The sequence below is a fragment of the Pseudophryne corroboree genome, chromosome 5, assembly GCF_028390025.1.
Source record: "Pseudophryne corroboree isolate aPseCor3 chromosome 5, aPseCor3.hap2, whole genome shotgun sequence".
Classification (NCBI taxonomy): Eukaryota; Metazoa; Chordata; class Amphibia; order Anura; family Myobatrachidae; genus Pseudophryne; species Pseudophryne corroboree.
Window position 1 is genome coordinate 378,601,700 of NC_086448.1, and position 12,444 is coordinate 378,614,143.

The 12,444-nt window shown below is 48.3% G+C and overlaps 1 protein-coding gene across 2 annotated transcripts in view; it reads left to right on the forward strand.

The window, feature by feature from the left end:
* TNS3 (tensin 3) overlaps positions 1-12,444 on the forward strand; it is a 1,058,399-nt gene that overhangs the window by 144,564 nt on the left and 901,391 nt on the right. The window lies entirely within an intron of this gene.

Sequence of the window (12,444 nt, forward strand, 5' to 3'; positions counted from 1 at the left end):
TTGTGGAACCACTGCCACCACTGCGTGTATACGGGTGGTCTTCAGTATGCCGTCTGTCGGGATCCCGGCGCACAGTATACCGGCGCCGGAATCCCGACAGCTGGCATACCGACACTTTTTCTCGCTCGTGGGGGTCCACGACCCCCCTGGAGGGAGAATAAAAGCGCCACTGTGCCCGCAAGGGGCTCATTTGCGCTTGCCACGCTGTCGGTATGCCGGCGGTCGGGCTCCCGGCGGCCGGGCGCCGTCATACCATACTACACCCGTGTATACTATCCTGTGCCAAGCCCATACACAGCAACCTACCTCTGAAATAAAGTAGACAGAGGTAAAAAGTACAAACCAACCAGTTCCTAATTGTCATTTTTCAAACACAGCCTGTGACATGACAGGAGCTGATTGGCTGGTACTTATCGCCATCCACTTTATCTCTCTCCAAGGCTTAGTAAATAGACCCCATGGTTACTAATTGCAAGTTCTCCACTCTTTAGGCTTGATACTGTCCCCCTGGAAGCAGTTAGCATCTTGGCACTGGGGATTCCAGCAGTCATGTGACTGATGCCGGAATCCTGACACCACTTGGAATGCCAGCGCCGGCATTCCAAAGGTTAGTATTGGTCCCCCTGTTAGGGTTAGGACCTGGGGAGGGGGTTTAGGCACTAGGGGGTGGTTAGCTGCAGCTAAGGGTCGAGACGCCAGTGTCGGTAATGTAACCACCAGTATCCAGACCACAGGGACCCCATATCACAGCATCTCTGCTTTTGGTGGTCCCCACGCTACATAATAATCACACCCACTATGGGTCATACATTTGTGTATTTTCTTATGCTACATAATATATATAATAGCACATGTATTTATATATTGCTAACTTGAGAGCTAATTAACCTGGAGGATCCTCCAAAGTCTAAACTGACACTACAAGGTCCACCATGCCCTCCAACTGCTGATCCCATCCATGCCTCCCAGAACAGTGATATAGAATTGTGGATGCTCAATCAATTTATTGGTCACTCACAGATGCATGAAATGGAGGGGTTAATCTAGACAAGAAAAAGAAACAAAAAAAATCCCCCAGCACATGAAGGACCTACAAATGTTTGCAAATATATGCAACTAAGATTGTGGTGCATACGCATGCGCAGTTCTGACCTGATCGCAGCGCTGCAAAAAATGCTAGCGAGCAATCAGGTCTGTATTACCCCCATAATTCCATATGTGTTCTTTCTAGAGATGTGCGGCTGGCACTTTTCGTGTTTTGTGTTTTGGTTTTGGTTCTAATTCCACTTCCGTGTTTTGGTTTTGGCTTGGTTTTGCCAAAACCAATCTGTCGTGTTTTGGTTTTGGATCTGTATGATTTTTGAAAAAACATAAAAACAGCTAAAATCAAAGAATTTGGTGGTAACTTTGCTCCAACGGTATTACTAACCTCAATAACATTAATTTCCACTAATTTCCAGTCTATTCTGAACACCTCACACCTCACAATATTGTTTTTTAGGCCTAAAAGTTGCACCGAGGTGGCTGTATGACTAAGATAAGCGACAAAAGTGTGCGGCACAAACACCTGGCCCATCTAGGAGTGGCACTGCAGTGTCAGACAGGATGGCACTTTTCAAAAACTAGGCCCCAAACAGCGCCTCATGCAAAGATGTAGAAGAGGTGCAATGAGGTAGCTGTTTGACTAAGCCACGCAACACAAACAATTGGCCCATCTAGGAGTGGCACTGCAGTGGCATACAGGAGGGCAGATATCAAAAAAGGCCCCAAACAGCACATGATGCAAAGGAAAAAAAAGTGCACAGAGGTTGCTGTATGACTAAGCTAAGCGACACAACCACCTGGCCCATCTAGTAGTGTCACGCAGTGGCTGAATGTCGAGAATGGGCCGCAATTGTTCGGTCCACTGACAACATCTCCAGCACGCCCCTGTAATTTTTTTAAAATTCTGCAATTGGTGGACTTATACGGCAGTACCCCAGGACTGATACAGCAGTACCGGGTGGTATTCATGTGACCGGTGGTCGGGTGACCGACAGTCACACGACCTCCTCCACCATCCCGACCGCTCACTATCCCGATGGTCGGCATGCCGACCAACAGGGACTATTTCCACTCGTGGGTGTCCACGACACCCATAGAGTGGGAGTAGAACCCGTGGCGACCGCAGGTCGCCACCGAGCCCGCAGCGTGGCGAGCGCAGCGAGCCCGCAAGGGGCTTGCTGCACTTGCCCCTCCCCGCCGGGATCCCGGCGTCGGTATGCTGCCGGGATCCCGGCGTCGGTAAGCTGACCGGCGGTCTCCTGACCGCCGGTCAGCCGTACAACACCCGCAGTACTCCGGGACTCATACGGCAGTGTCAGACAGGATAGTACTTTTCGAAAACTAGGCCCCAAACAGCACCTCATGTATGACTAAGCCAAGCGACACAAACAAATCCCACTGGAATTATAGTTCCAAATCACTGGAATTAAACGTCCAAATCACTGGAATTATTATTTATTTATTAACAGTTTCTTATATAGCGCAGCAAATTCCGTTGCGCTTTACAATTTTAAATAACAATAACAAACTGGGTGATAACAGTCATAGAGGTAGGAAGGCCCTGCTCGCAAGCTTACAATCTATAGGGAAAATAAGATTTTACTTACCGATAAATCTATTTCTCGTAGTCCGTAGTGGATGCTGGGGACTCCGTCAGGACCATGGGGAATAGCGGCTCCGCAGGAGACAGGGCACAAAAGTAAAAGCTTTAGGATCAGGTGGTGTGCACTGGCTCCTCCCCCTATGACCCTCCTCCAAGCCTCAGTTAGGATACTGTGCCCGGACGAGCGTACACAATAAGGAAGGATTTTGAATCCCGGGTAAGACTCATACCAGCCACACCAATCACACTGTACAACCTGTGATCTGAACCCAGTTAACAGCATGATAACAGCGGAGCCTCTGAAAAGATGGCTCACAACAATAATAACCCGATTTTTGTACCAATAACTATGTACAAGTATTGCAGACAATCCGCACTTGGGATGGGCGCCCAGCATCCACTACGGACTACGAGAAATAGATTTATCGGTAAGTAAAATCTTATTTTCTCTAACGTCCTAGTGGATGCTGGGGACTCCGTCAGGACCATGGGGATTATACCAAAGCTCCCAAACGGGCGGGAGAGTGCGGATGACTCTGCAGCACCGAATGAGAGAACTCCAGGTCCTCTTTAGCCAGGGTATCAAATTTGTAGAATTTTACAAACGTGTTCTCCCCCCGACCACGTAGCTGCTCGGCAGAGTTGTAATGCCGAGACCCCTCGGGCAGCCGCCCAGGATGAGCCCACCTTCCTTGTGGAATGGGCATTTACATATTTTGGCTGTGGCAGGCCTGCCACAGAATGTGCAAGCTGAATTGTACTACACATCCAACTAGCAATCGTCTGCTTAGAAGCAAGAGCACCCAGTTTGTTGGGTGCATACAGGATAACAGCAAGTCAGTTTTCCTGACTCCAGCCGTCCTGGAAACCGATATTTTCAGGGCCCTGACAACATCTAGCAACTTGGAGTCCTCCAAGTCCCTAGTAGCCGCAGGTACCACAATAAGCTGGTTCAGGTGAAACGCTGACACCACCTTAGGGAGAAACTGGGGACGAGTCCGCAGCTCTGCCCTGTCCGAATGGACAATCAGATATGGGCTTTTGTGAGACAAAGCCGCCAATTCTGACACTCGCCTGGCCGAGGCCAGGGCCAACATCATGGTCACTTTCCATGTGAGATATTTCAAATCCACAGATTTGAGCGGTTTAAACCAATGTGATTTGAGGAATCCCAGCACTACGTTGAGATCCCACAGTGCCACTGGAGGCACAAAAGGGGGTTGTATATGCAGTACTCCCTTGACAAACTTCTGGACTTCAGGAACTGAAGCCAATTCTTTCTGGAAGAAAATCGACAGGGCCGAAATTTGAACCTTAATGGACCCCAATCTGAGGCCCATAGACACTCCTGTTTGCAGGAAATGCAGGAATCGACCGAGTTGAAATTTCTTTGTGGAGCCTTCCTGGCCTCACACCACGCAACATATTTTCGCCACATGTGGTGATAATGTTGTGCGGTCACGTCCTTCCTGGCTTTGACCAGGGTAGGAATGACCTCTTCCGGAATGCCTTTTTCCCTTAGGATCCGGCGTTCAACCGCCATGCCGTCAAACGCAGCCGCGGTAAGTCTTGGAACAGACATGGTACGTGCTGAAGCAAGTCCCTTCTTAGCGGCAGAGGTCATGAGTCCTCTGTGAGTATCTCTTGAAGTTCCGGGTACCAAGTCCTTCTTGGCCAATCCGGAGCCACGAGTATAGTTCTTACTCCTCTACGTCTTATAATTCTCAATACCTTGGGTATGAGAAGCAGAGGAGGAAACACATACACCGACTGGTACGCCCACGGTGTTACCAGAACGTCCACAGCTATTGCCTGAAAGTCTTTTGACCTGGCGCAATACCTGTCCAGTTTTTTGTTCAGGCGGGACGCCATCATGTACACCTTTGGTCTTTCCCAACGGTTCACAATCATGTGGAAAACTTCCCGATGAAGTCCCCACTCTCCCGGGTGGAGGTCGTGCCTGCTGAGGAAGTCTGCTTCCCAGTTGTCCACTCCCGGAATGAACACTGCTGACAGTGCTATCACATGATTTTCCGCCCAGCGAAAAATCCTTGCAGTTTTTGCCATTGCCCTCCTGCTTCTTGTGCCACCCTGTCTGTTTACGTGGGCGACTGCCGTGATGTTGTCCCACTGGATCAATACCGGCTGACCTTGAAGCAGAGGTCTTGCTAAGCTTAGAGCATTATAAATTGCCCTTAGCTCCAGTATATTTATGTGGAGAAAAGTCTCCAGACTTGATCACACTCCCTGGAAATTTTTTCCCTGTGTGACTGCTCCCCAGCCTCTCAGGCTGGCCTCCGTGGTCACCAGCATCCAATCCTGAATGCCGAATCTGCGGCCCTCTAGAAGATGAGCACTCTGTAACCACCACAGGAGAGACACCCTTGTCCTTGGAGATAGGGTTATCCGCTGATGCATCTGAAGATGCGATCCGGACCATTTGTCCAGCAGATCCCACTGAAAAGTTCTTGCGTGGAATCTGCCGAATGGAATCGCTTCGTAATAAGCCACCATTTTTCCCAGGACTCTTGTGCAATGATGCACTGACACTTTTCCTGGTTTTAGGAGGTTCCTGACTAGCTCGGATAACTCCCTGGCTTTCTCCTCCGGGAGAAACACCTTTTTCTGGACTGTGTCCAGAATCATCCCTAGGAACAGCAGACGTGTCGTCGGAAACAACTGCGGTTTTGGAATATTTAGAATCCACCCGTGCTGTCGTAGAACTACTTGAGATAGTGCTACTCCGACCTCCAACTGTTCTCTGGACCTTGCTCTTATCAGGAGGTCGTCCATTTTCTTCGAAGAAGAATCATCATTTCGGGCATTACCTTGGTAAAGACCCGGAGTGCCGTGGACAATCCAAACGGCAGCGTCTGAAACTGATAGTGACAGTTCTGTACCACGAACCTGAGATACCCTTGGTGAGAAGGGCAAATTGGGACATGGAGGTAAGCATCCCTGATGTCCCGGGACACCATATAGTCCCCTTCTTCCTGATTCGCTATCACTGCTCTGAGTGACTCCATCTTGATTTAAACCTTTGTAAGTGTTCAAATATTTCAGATTTAGAATAGGTCTCACCGAGCCTTCTGGTTTCAGTACCACAATATAGTGTGGAATAATACCCCTTTCCTTGTTGTAGGAGGGTTACTTTGATTATCACCTGCTGGGAATACAGCTTGTGAATTGTTTCCAATACTGCCTCCCTGTCGGAGGGAGACGTTGGTAAAGCAGACTTCAGGAACCTGCGAGGGGAAACGTCTCGACTTTCCAATCTGTACCCCTGGGATACTACTTGTAGGATCCAGGGGTCCTGTACGGCTCCAGCGTCATGCTGAGAACTTGGCAGAAGCGGTGGAAGGCTTCTGTTCCTGGGAATGGGCTGCCTGCTGCAGTCTTCTTCCCTTTCCTCTATCCCTGGGCAGATATGCTTATGGGGACGAAAGGACTGAGGCTGAAAAGACGGTGTCTTTTTCTGCATAGATGTGACTTAGGGTAAAAACGGTGGATTTCCCAGCAGTTGCCGTGGCCACCAGGTCCGATGGACCGACCCCAAATAACTCCTCCCCTTTATACGGCAATACATCTTTGTGCCGTTTGGAATCTGCATCACCTGACCACTGTCGTGTCCATAAACATCTTTTGGCAGATATGGACATCGCACTTACTCTTGATGCCAGAGTGCAAATATCCCTCTGTGCATCTCGCATATATAGAAATGCATTCTTTAAATGCTCTATAGTAAATAAAATACTGTCCCTGTCAAGGGTATCAATATTTTCAGTCAGGGAATCCGACCAAACCACCCCCGCGCTGCACATCCAGGCTGAGGCGATCGCTGGTCGCAGTATAACACCAGTATGTGTGTATATACTTTTTAGGATATTTTCCAGCCTCCTATCAGCTGGCTCCTTGAGGGCGGCCGAATCTGGAGACGGTACCGCCACTTGTTTTGATAAGCGTGTGAGCGCCTTATCCACCCTAAGGGGTGTTTCCCAACGCGCCCTAACTTCTGGCGGGAAAGGGTATACCGCCAATAATTTTCTATCGGGGGAACCCCGCGCCTCATCACACACTTCATTTAATTTATCTGATTCAGGAAAAACTATAGGTAGTTTTTCCACACCCCACATAATACCCTTTTTTGTGGTACTTGTAGTATCAGAAATATGTAACACCTCCTTCATTGCCCTTAACAAGTAACGTGTGGCCCTAAAGGAAAATACGTTTGTTTCTTCACCGTCGACACTGGAGTCAGTGTCCGTGTCTGTGTCTGTGTCGACCGACTGAGGTAAAATGGGCATTATAACGTCCCTGACGGTGTTTTAGACGCCTGGACAGATACTAATATGTTTGCCGGCCGTCTCATGTCGTCAACCGACTTGCAGCGTGTTGACATTATCACGTAATTCCTTAAATAAGGCATCTATTCCGGTGTCGACTCCCTAGAGAGTGACATCACCATTACAGGCAATTTGCTCCGCCTCCCAACATCGTCCTCATACATGTCGACACACACGTACCGACACACAGCACACACACAGGGAATGCTCTGATAGAGGACAGGACCCACTAGCCCTTTGGGGAGACAGAGGGAGAGTTTGCCAGCACACACCAAAAACACTATAATTATACAGGGACAACCTTTATATAAGTGCTTTTCCCTTATAGCATCTTAATATATGTAGTCATATCGCCAAATCAGTGCCCCCCCTCTCTGTTTTAACCCTGTTTCTGTAGTGCAGTGCAGGGGAGAGCCTGGGAGCCTTCCCACCAGCATTTCTGTGAGGGAAAATGGCGCTGTGTGCTGAGGAGAATAGGCCCCGCCCCCTTTTCGGCGGGCTTCTTCTCCCGTTTTTCTGAGACCTGGCAGGGGTTAAATACATCCATATAGCCCCCAGGGGCTATATGTGATGTATTTTTAGCCAGAATAAGGTACTATCATTGCTGCCCAGGCCGCCCCCCCCAGCACCCTGCACCCTCAGTGACCGCTGTTATGAAGTGTGCTGACAACAATGGCGCACAGCTGCAGTGCTGTGCGCTACCTTATGAAGACTGAAAAGTCTTCTGCCGCCGGTTTCTGGACCTCTTCATTTTTCGGCATCTGCAAGGGGGTCGGCGGCGCGGCTCCGGGACGAACCCCAGGGTGAGACCTGTGTTCCGACTCCCTCTGGAGCTAATGGTGTCCAGTAGCCTAAGAAGCCAATCCATCCTGCACGCAGGTGAGTTCACTTCTCTCCCCTAAGTCCCTCGATGCAGTGAGCCTGTTGCCAGCAGGACTCACTGAAAATAAAAAACCTAACAAAACTTTTACTCTAAGCAGCTCTTTAGGAGAGCCACCTAGATTGCACCCTTCTCGGCCGGGCACAAAAATCTAACTGAGGCTTGGAGGAGGGTCATAGGGGGAGGAGCCAGTGCACACCACCTGATCCTAAAGCTTTTACTTTTGTGCCCTGTCTCCTGCGGAGCCGCTATTCCCCATGGTCCTGACGGAGTCCCCAGCATCCACTAGGACGTTAGAGAAATAGGCATATGTACACAAGGAAAGGTGCTATCTATTGCATAGAATGAGAAGACATGTGAGGATATGTGTGGACTGTACAGAGTGGATGTAATTTGATAGGAAGGTTTATGAAAGTTATGTGGGTGGTTCAGGAATTTGATACGCTTGCCTAAAGAGGTGAGTTTTGAGGGAACGCTTGAAGGTTTGGAGACTAGAGGAGAGTCTTATTGTGCTTGGTAGGGCATTCCACAAAGTGGGTGCAGCCCGATGAAAGTCCTGCAGTCGTGAGTGGGAGCGAGTAATGAGTGTGGATGAGAGACGCAGGTCTTGTGAAGAGCGAAGAGGTCGGGTTGGGAGATATTTTGTGATAAGCGAAGTGATGTACATTGGTGTAGTTTGGTTAATGGCCTTGTGTGTGAGTAAAAGTATTTTATATTGAATGCGGTAGAGTACAGGTAGCCAATGGAGGGACTGACAGAGTGGATCTGCAGACGATGAACGTCTAGCGAGGTAGATAAGCCTCGCCGCTGCATTCAGAATGGATTGTAGTATACGTCCAAATCACTGGAATTAAATGGCAAAATCACTGGAATTATACGTCCAAATCACTGGAATTAAATGGCTGTACCTCTGGACATATACGGAAGTGTCAGACAGGATGGCACTTTAAAAAAAATAGTCCCCAAACAGCACATGATGATAAGAAGAAAAAAAGGTACAAGGTGGAATTGTCCTTGGGCCCTCCCACCCAGGGCCGGCTCTACCATTAGGCAGGTTTAGGCGGCTGCCTAGGGGCGCCGGCCACTGGAGGGCACCACTGAGTTCATCTATCAAAAAACTGAAGGATGTCTCTGCATGTGGGTCAGTAATGAAATTACAGATGGGGGGATGGAACACAATAAGGAGCATACAAACATATGACGCCGGAATCCCGACAGCCGGCAACCTGAATGTTAGCATGCCAAGGAGGGTTTGGGTTAGGCTGCGGAGAGGGAGGGTTAGGGTAAAGGGTAAGGTTAATTACTTTCATTTAAGATGTTGGTATTATAGTGGTCAGCATGCCGCTGTCAGTATTCTGACTGGCGGCATCCCGTACCCAAACCCAATTAAATATCCCCATAAGATAACATATACAGTATTATACAGTATATAAAGTATAGCTGGCACTCAGGCACTTTTAAAGTGAAAGTATATTGTGAACAAAGTCACTTTTTTTTTACTTTGTTTACAGTATACGTTATCACTTTAAAACTCCTTGAGTGTTGTCCCTTTATTCTGTATATATATAATGAAGCAATTCACCCCAGCCTACCTTCATCTCCCTTCCAGGAGGTGGTGGTCGTGGTGGTGGGCAGGGGTGGATTGGCTCACCAGGACACCATGACAGATTCCAATGGGCCGGTCCCACATCCATCTCAGCCAGGCCAATTCACACTCAGGCTGGGCTGGCTCACACTGCTTCCAGTACTTGTGGTTCATTGGAATGCAATCCGGAAGTTAGGCTAGAAAGGACTTCTGGGTGCCGCTAGCCATAAAAAGTGGTGAAGTTGTTCTACCAATGGGGGGACCTGGAGAAAGTTAACCAGCCCAGCAACATCCTCTCCCTGACCCCAGCCAAAGGTCTCTTCAATGAGCCTGGCCCGGGAGCAGCAGCATAGCGATGGTCGGAGCCGGGTTCACTATACCCACAGAGAGGTTATTTTTAATTACATTATTTGCATTATCACGGTGTAAGGGTTAGGGCGTCCTCGGTCACAGTGTATGGTTTGGGGACTGGACAGGAGTAGGATGTACCTTGTTCTCAGGATGCCAGCTGATCAGGCAGCACTCACAGCCAGCCCTGGGACAATCTCTTATGCAAAGTCCTTCAGCCCTATAGCTGCCCAATGTCTGTCCATGATGATGGGACTATTTATGTAATGTAGTGGCTATGTATGTAATGCAGTGACTACATATGTAATGTGCTGGCTACATATGTAATGTGGTGCTATTTGTATAATGAGGTGCTATTTGTATATTATACGGTGCTATACATGTAGTGCGGTGATATCCATGTAATGTGGTGCTATTCGTGTTATGTGGTGCTATTTGTGTAGTGTGGTGCTATACATGTAATGCAGTGCTATACGTGTGATGTGGTGGCTATGTATGTAATGTGGTGGCTATGTATGTAATCAGGGGTAGATTGGCCACTTGGACAGATTCTGATGCGCTAGTCCTCTGTGTCTGTGTTTCACTACTAGTGTGTGCTCCCTTCCTGTACTGTGTTGTATGTAATATGTGCTACTTGTACTTTGAAACATATAAGGTTAAAAAAAAGGGGTTTGTAGAATGAAAAATCAATAAAATCAGAAGTAGATTTAAGGCATGACAGCAGTGTCAGTAGACACTGAAAGTGGGCATATCCAGGGTCGGACTGGCCCACAGGTGTACAAGGGAACCCACCGGTAGGCCCCCTGCCTGGGGGCCCCTCTTCCTCTAGGGAACAGGTTATAGACTGTGCACTTGAATTATATATTATACATATGTTACCTTATACTGAACAGGACTATGATGTATTCTCTACAGTACATTGCTGTCATAAATCTGGCACATTATCATGCATGCACTAGCATTAATTACTATATAAATTATCAAGGAGTCCAGACCAGGTACTCTCTAATGCGCCTTGAGTCCTATTGGAGAAAGAGCGCTATATAAATAAAATTATTATTATTATTATAATGGTTAGCCAAATCTCAGTGGTGGCTGGCCATACCCCCTCTGGAGGCTGGCCACACCTCTAAGCATGGGCCCCCTACCACTGCATGCCCCTGGTGGGCCCTTCATGCTCCAGTCCGACACTGGGCATATCAGTCCTTGTATATTCAGACATACAGATGTACATCAGGGAAGGGCATTGTAGCAGCATATGCATAAAGTCATAAAGCAAAGGAGGCCCCAACTGTGTCTGTTTCAGAATCAAGACCTCTGAGGAGTGAATCCGCCCTCTTGACAGACCCCTCTCCTCAGACTCTGCCCCCATTAGGGCTGCTTCCATAAATTTCCCGGGCTGGTGTTCGATCCCAATCCGCCCCTGGTGGTGGTGGTTGCTGGTTAGGGGGCGCTAGGCTGAAGCTTTGCCTAGGGTGCACAGAGACCTTGCACCGGCCCTGCTCCCACCCACCCTTATGTTGTATAAGCCGCTCATAACTTTATTGTGATTACATAACCTTTTATTTAAGCTAGCTTATCACTAAATAAAACCACACCACACACTGAAATAAAGACACGGACACAGTAGCTGGAGTTAAAGGTCAGACGATGTTTATTAATCGCTGACCAACTCTTTAAACTAATAATTGAGGCCAAATTAGAATTGAATTGAATATATATTTAACTTTAGTTTGGAGGATGGCAAACAGAAAACCGCTGCCAAACACCAGCACCCGTCACCTAGATGAAAACCACCAAACCAAGGAGGGGAGTACACATACCCCGCCTATTTCCCGCATAACCCGCATTGTGCTTGCCTTACCCCTCTTTCTCTGGCAAACGTTCGGTTCCCGCAGGGGAACGTCTAAATGTCCAACCGCAAGAAAAGGACACACCTGCCGTCCTTCTAAAGAGGGAGCCCCACAATGACCACTTATGCCTGTGTGACAGCTGGTTGGCAGCGATTTCCCGCCAATCTGGCTTTCAATAGCCCACAGCAAGAACAAAAAACCTAGACGCATTCTGGGAGGGCGGGCGGGCAAAAACTGAATGGCAAGAGGAAGTCTAGCAAAATGGCCACCCCCTATATACTAACCTAAGACCCTCCTCTTCATCTTGATGCACAACCCTCTAATCCAATAGGAAAAAACCAACCGGGAAAACTGATCTGCCTAGCAACTGCTTAGTCATTTAACAACCAATCACAAAAAGTTGATCGCTTATATGGCCTCAGGCTTATGCAGCCTTCAGCTTATCTAAACAGGACAGGCACACTTTAACAAACCAATCATTTCAGCGACAGGGTCTGCCACATGACTGTGGCTGAAATGACTGGTTTGTTTGGGCCCACACCAAAAAAAGAAGCAATCAATCTCTCCTTGCACAAACTGGCTCTACAGAGGCAAGATGTCGACCTTATCCTCCGATTCCTCACCCCTTTCACTATGTACATCCTCCTGCTCACAGAGTATTAATCTGTCCCCACTGGAATCCACCATCACAGGTCCCTGTGTACTTTCTGGAGGCAATTGCTGGCCAAGGTCTTCCCGAAGGAATTTATAATTCATTTTGATGAACACCATCTTCTCCACATTTAGTG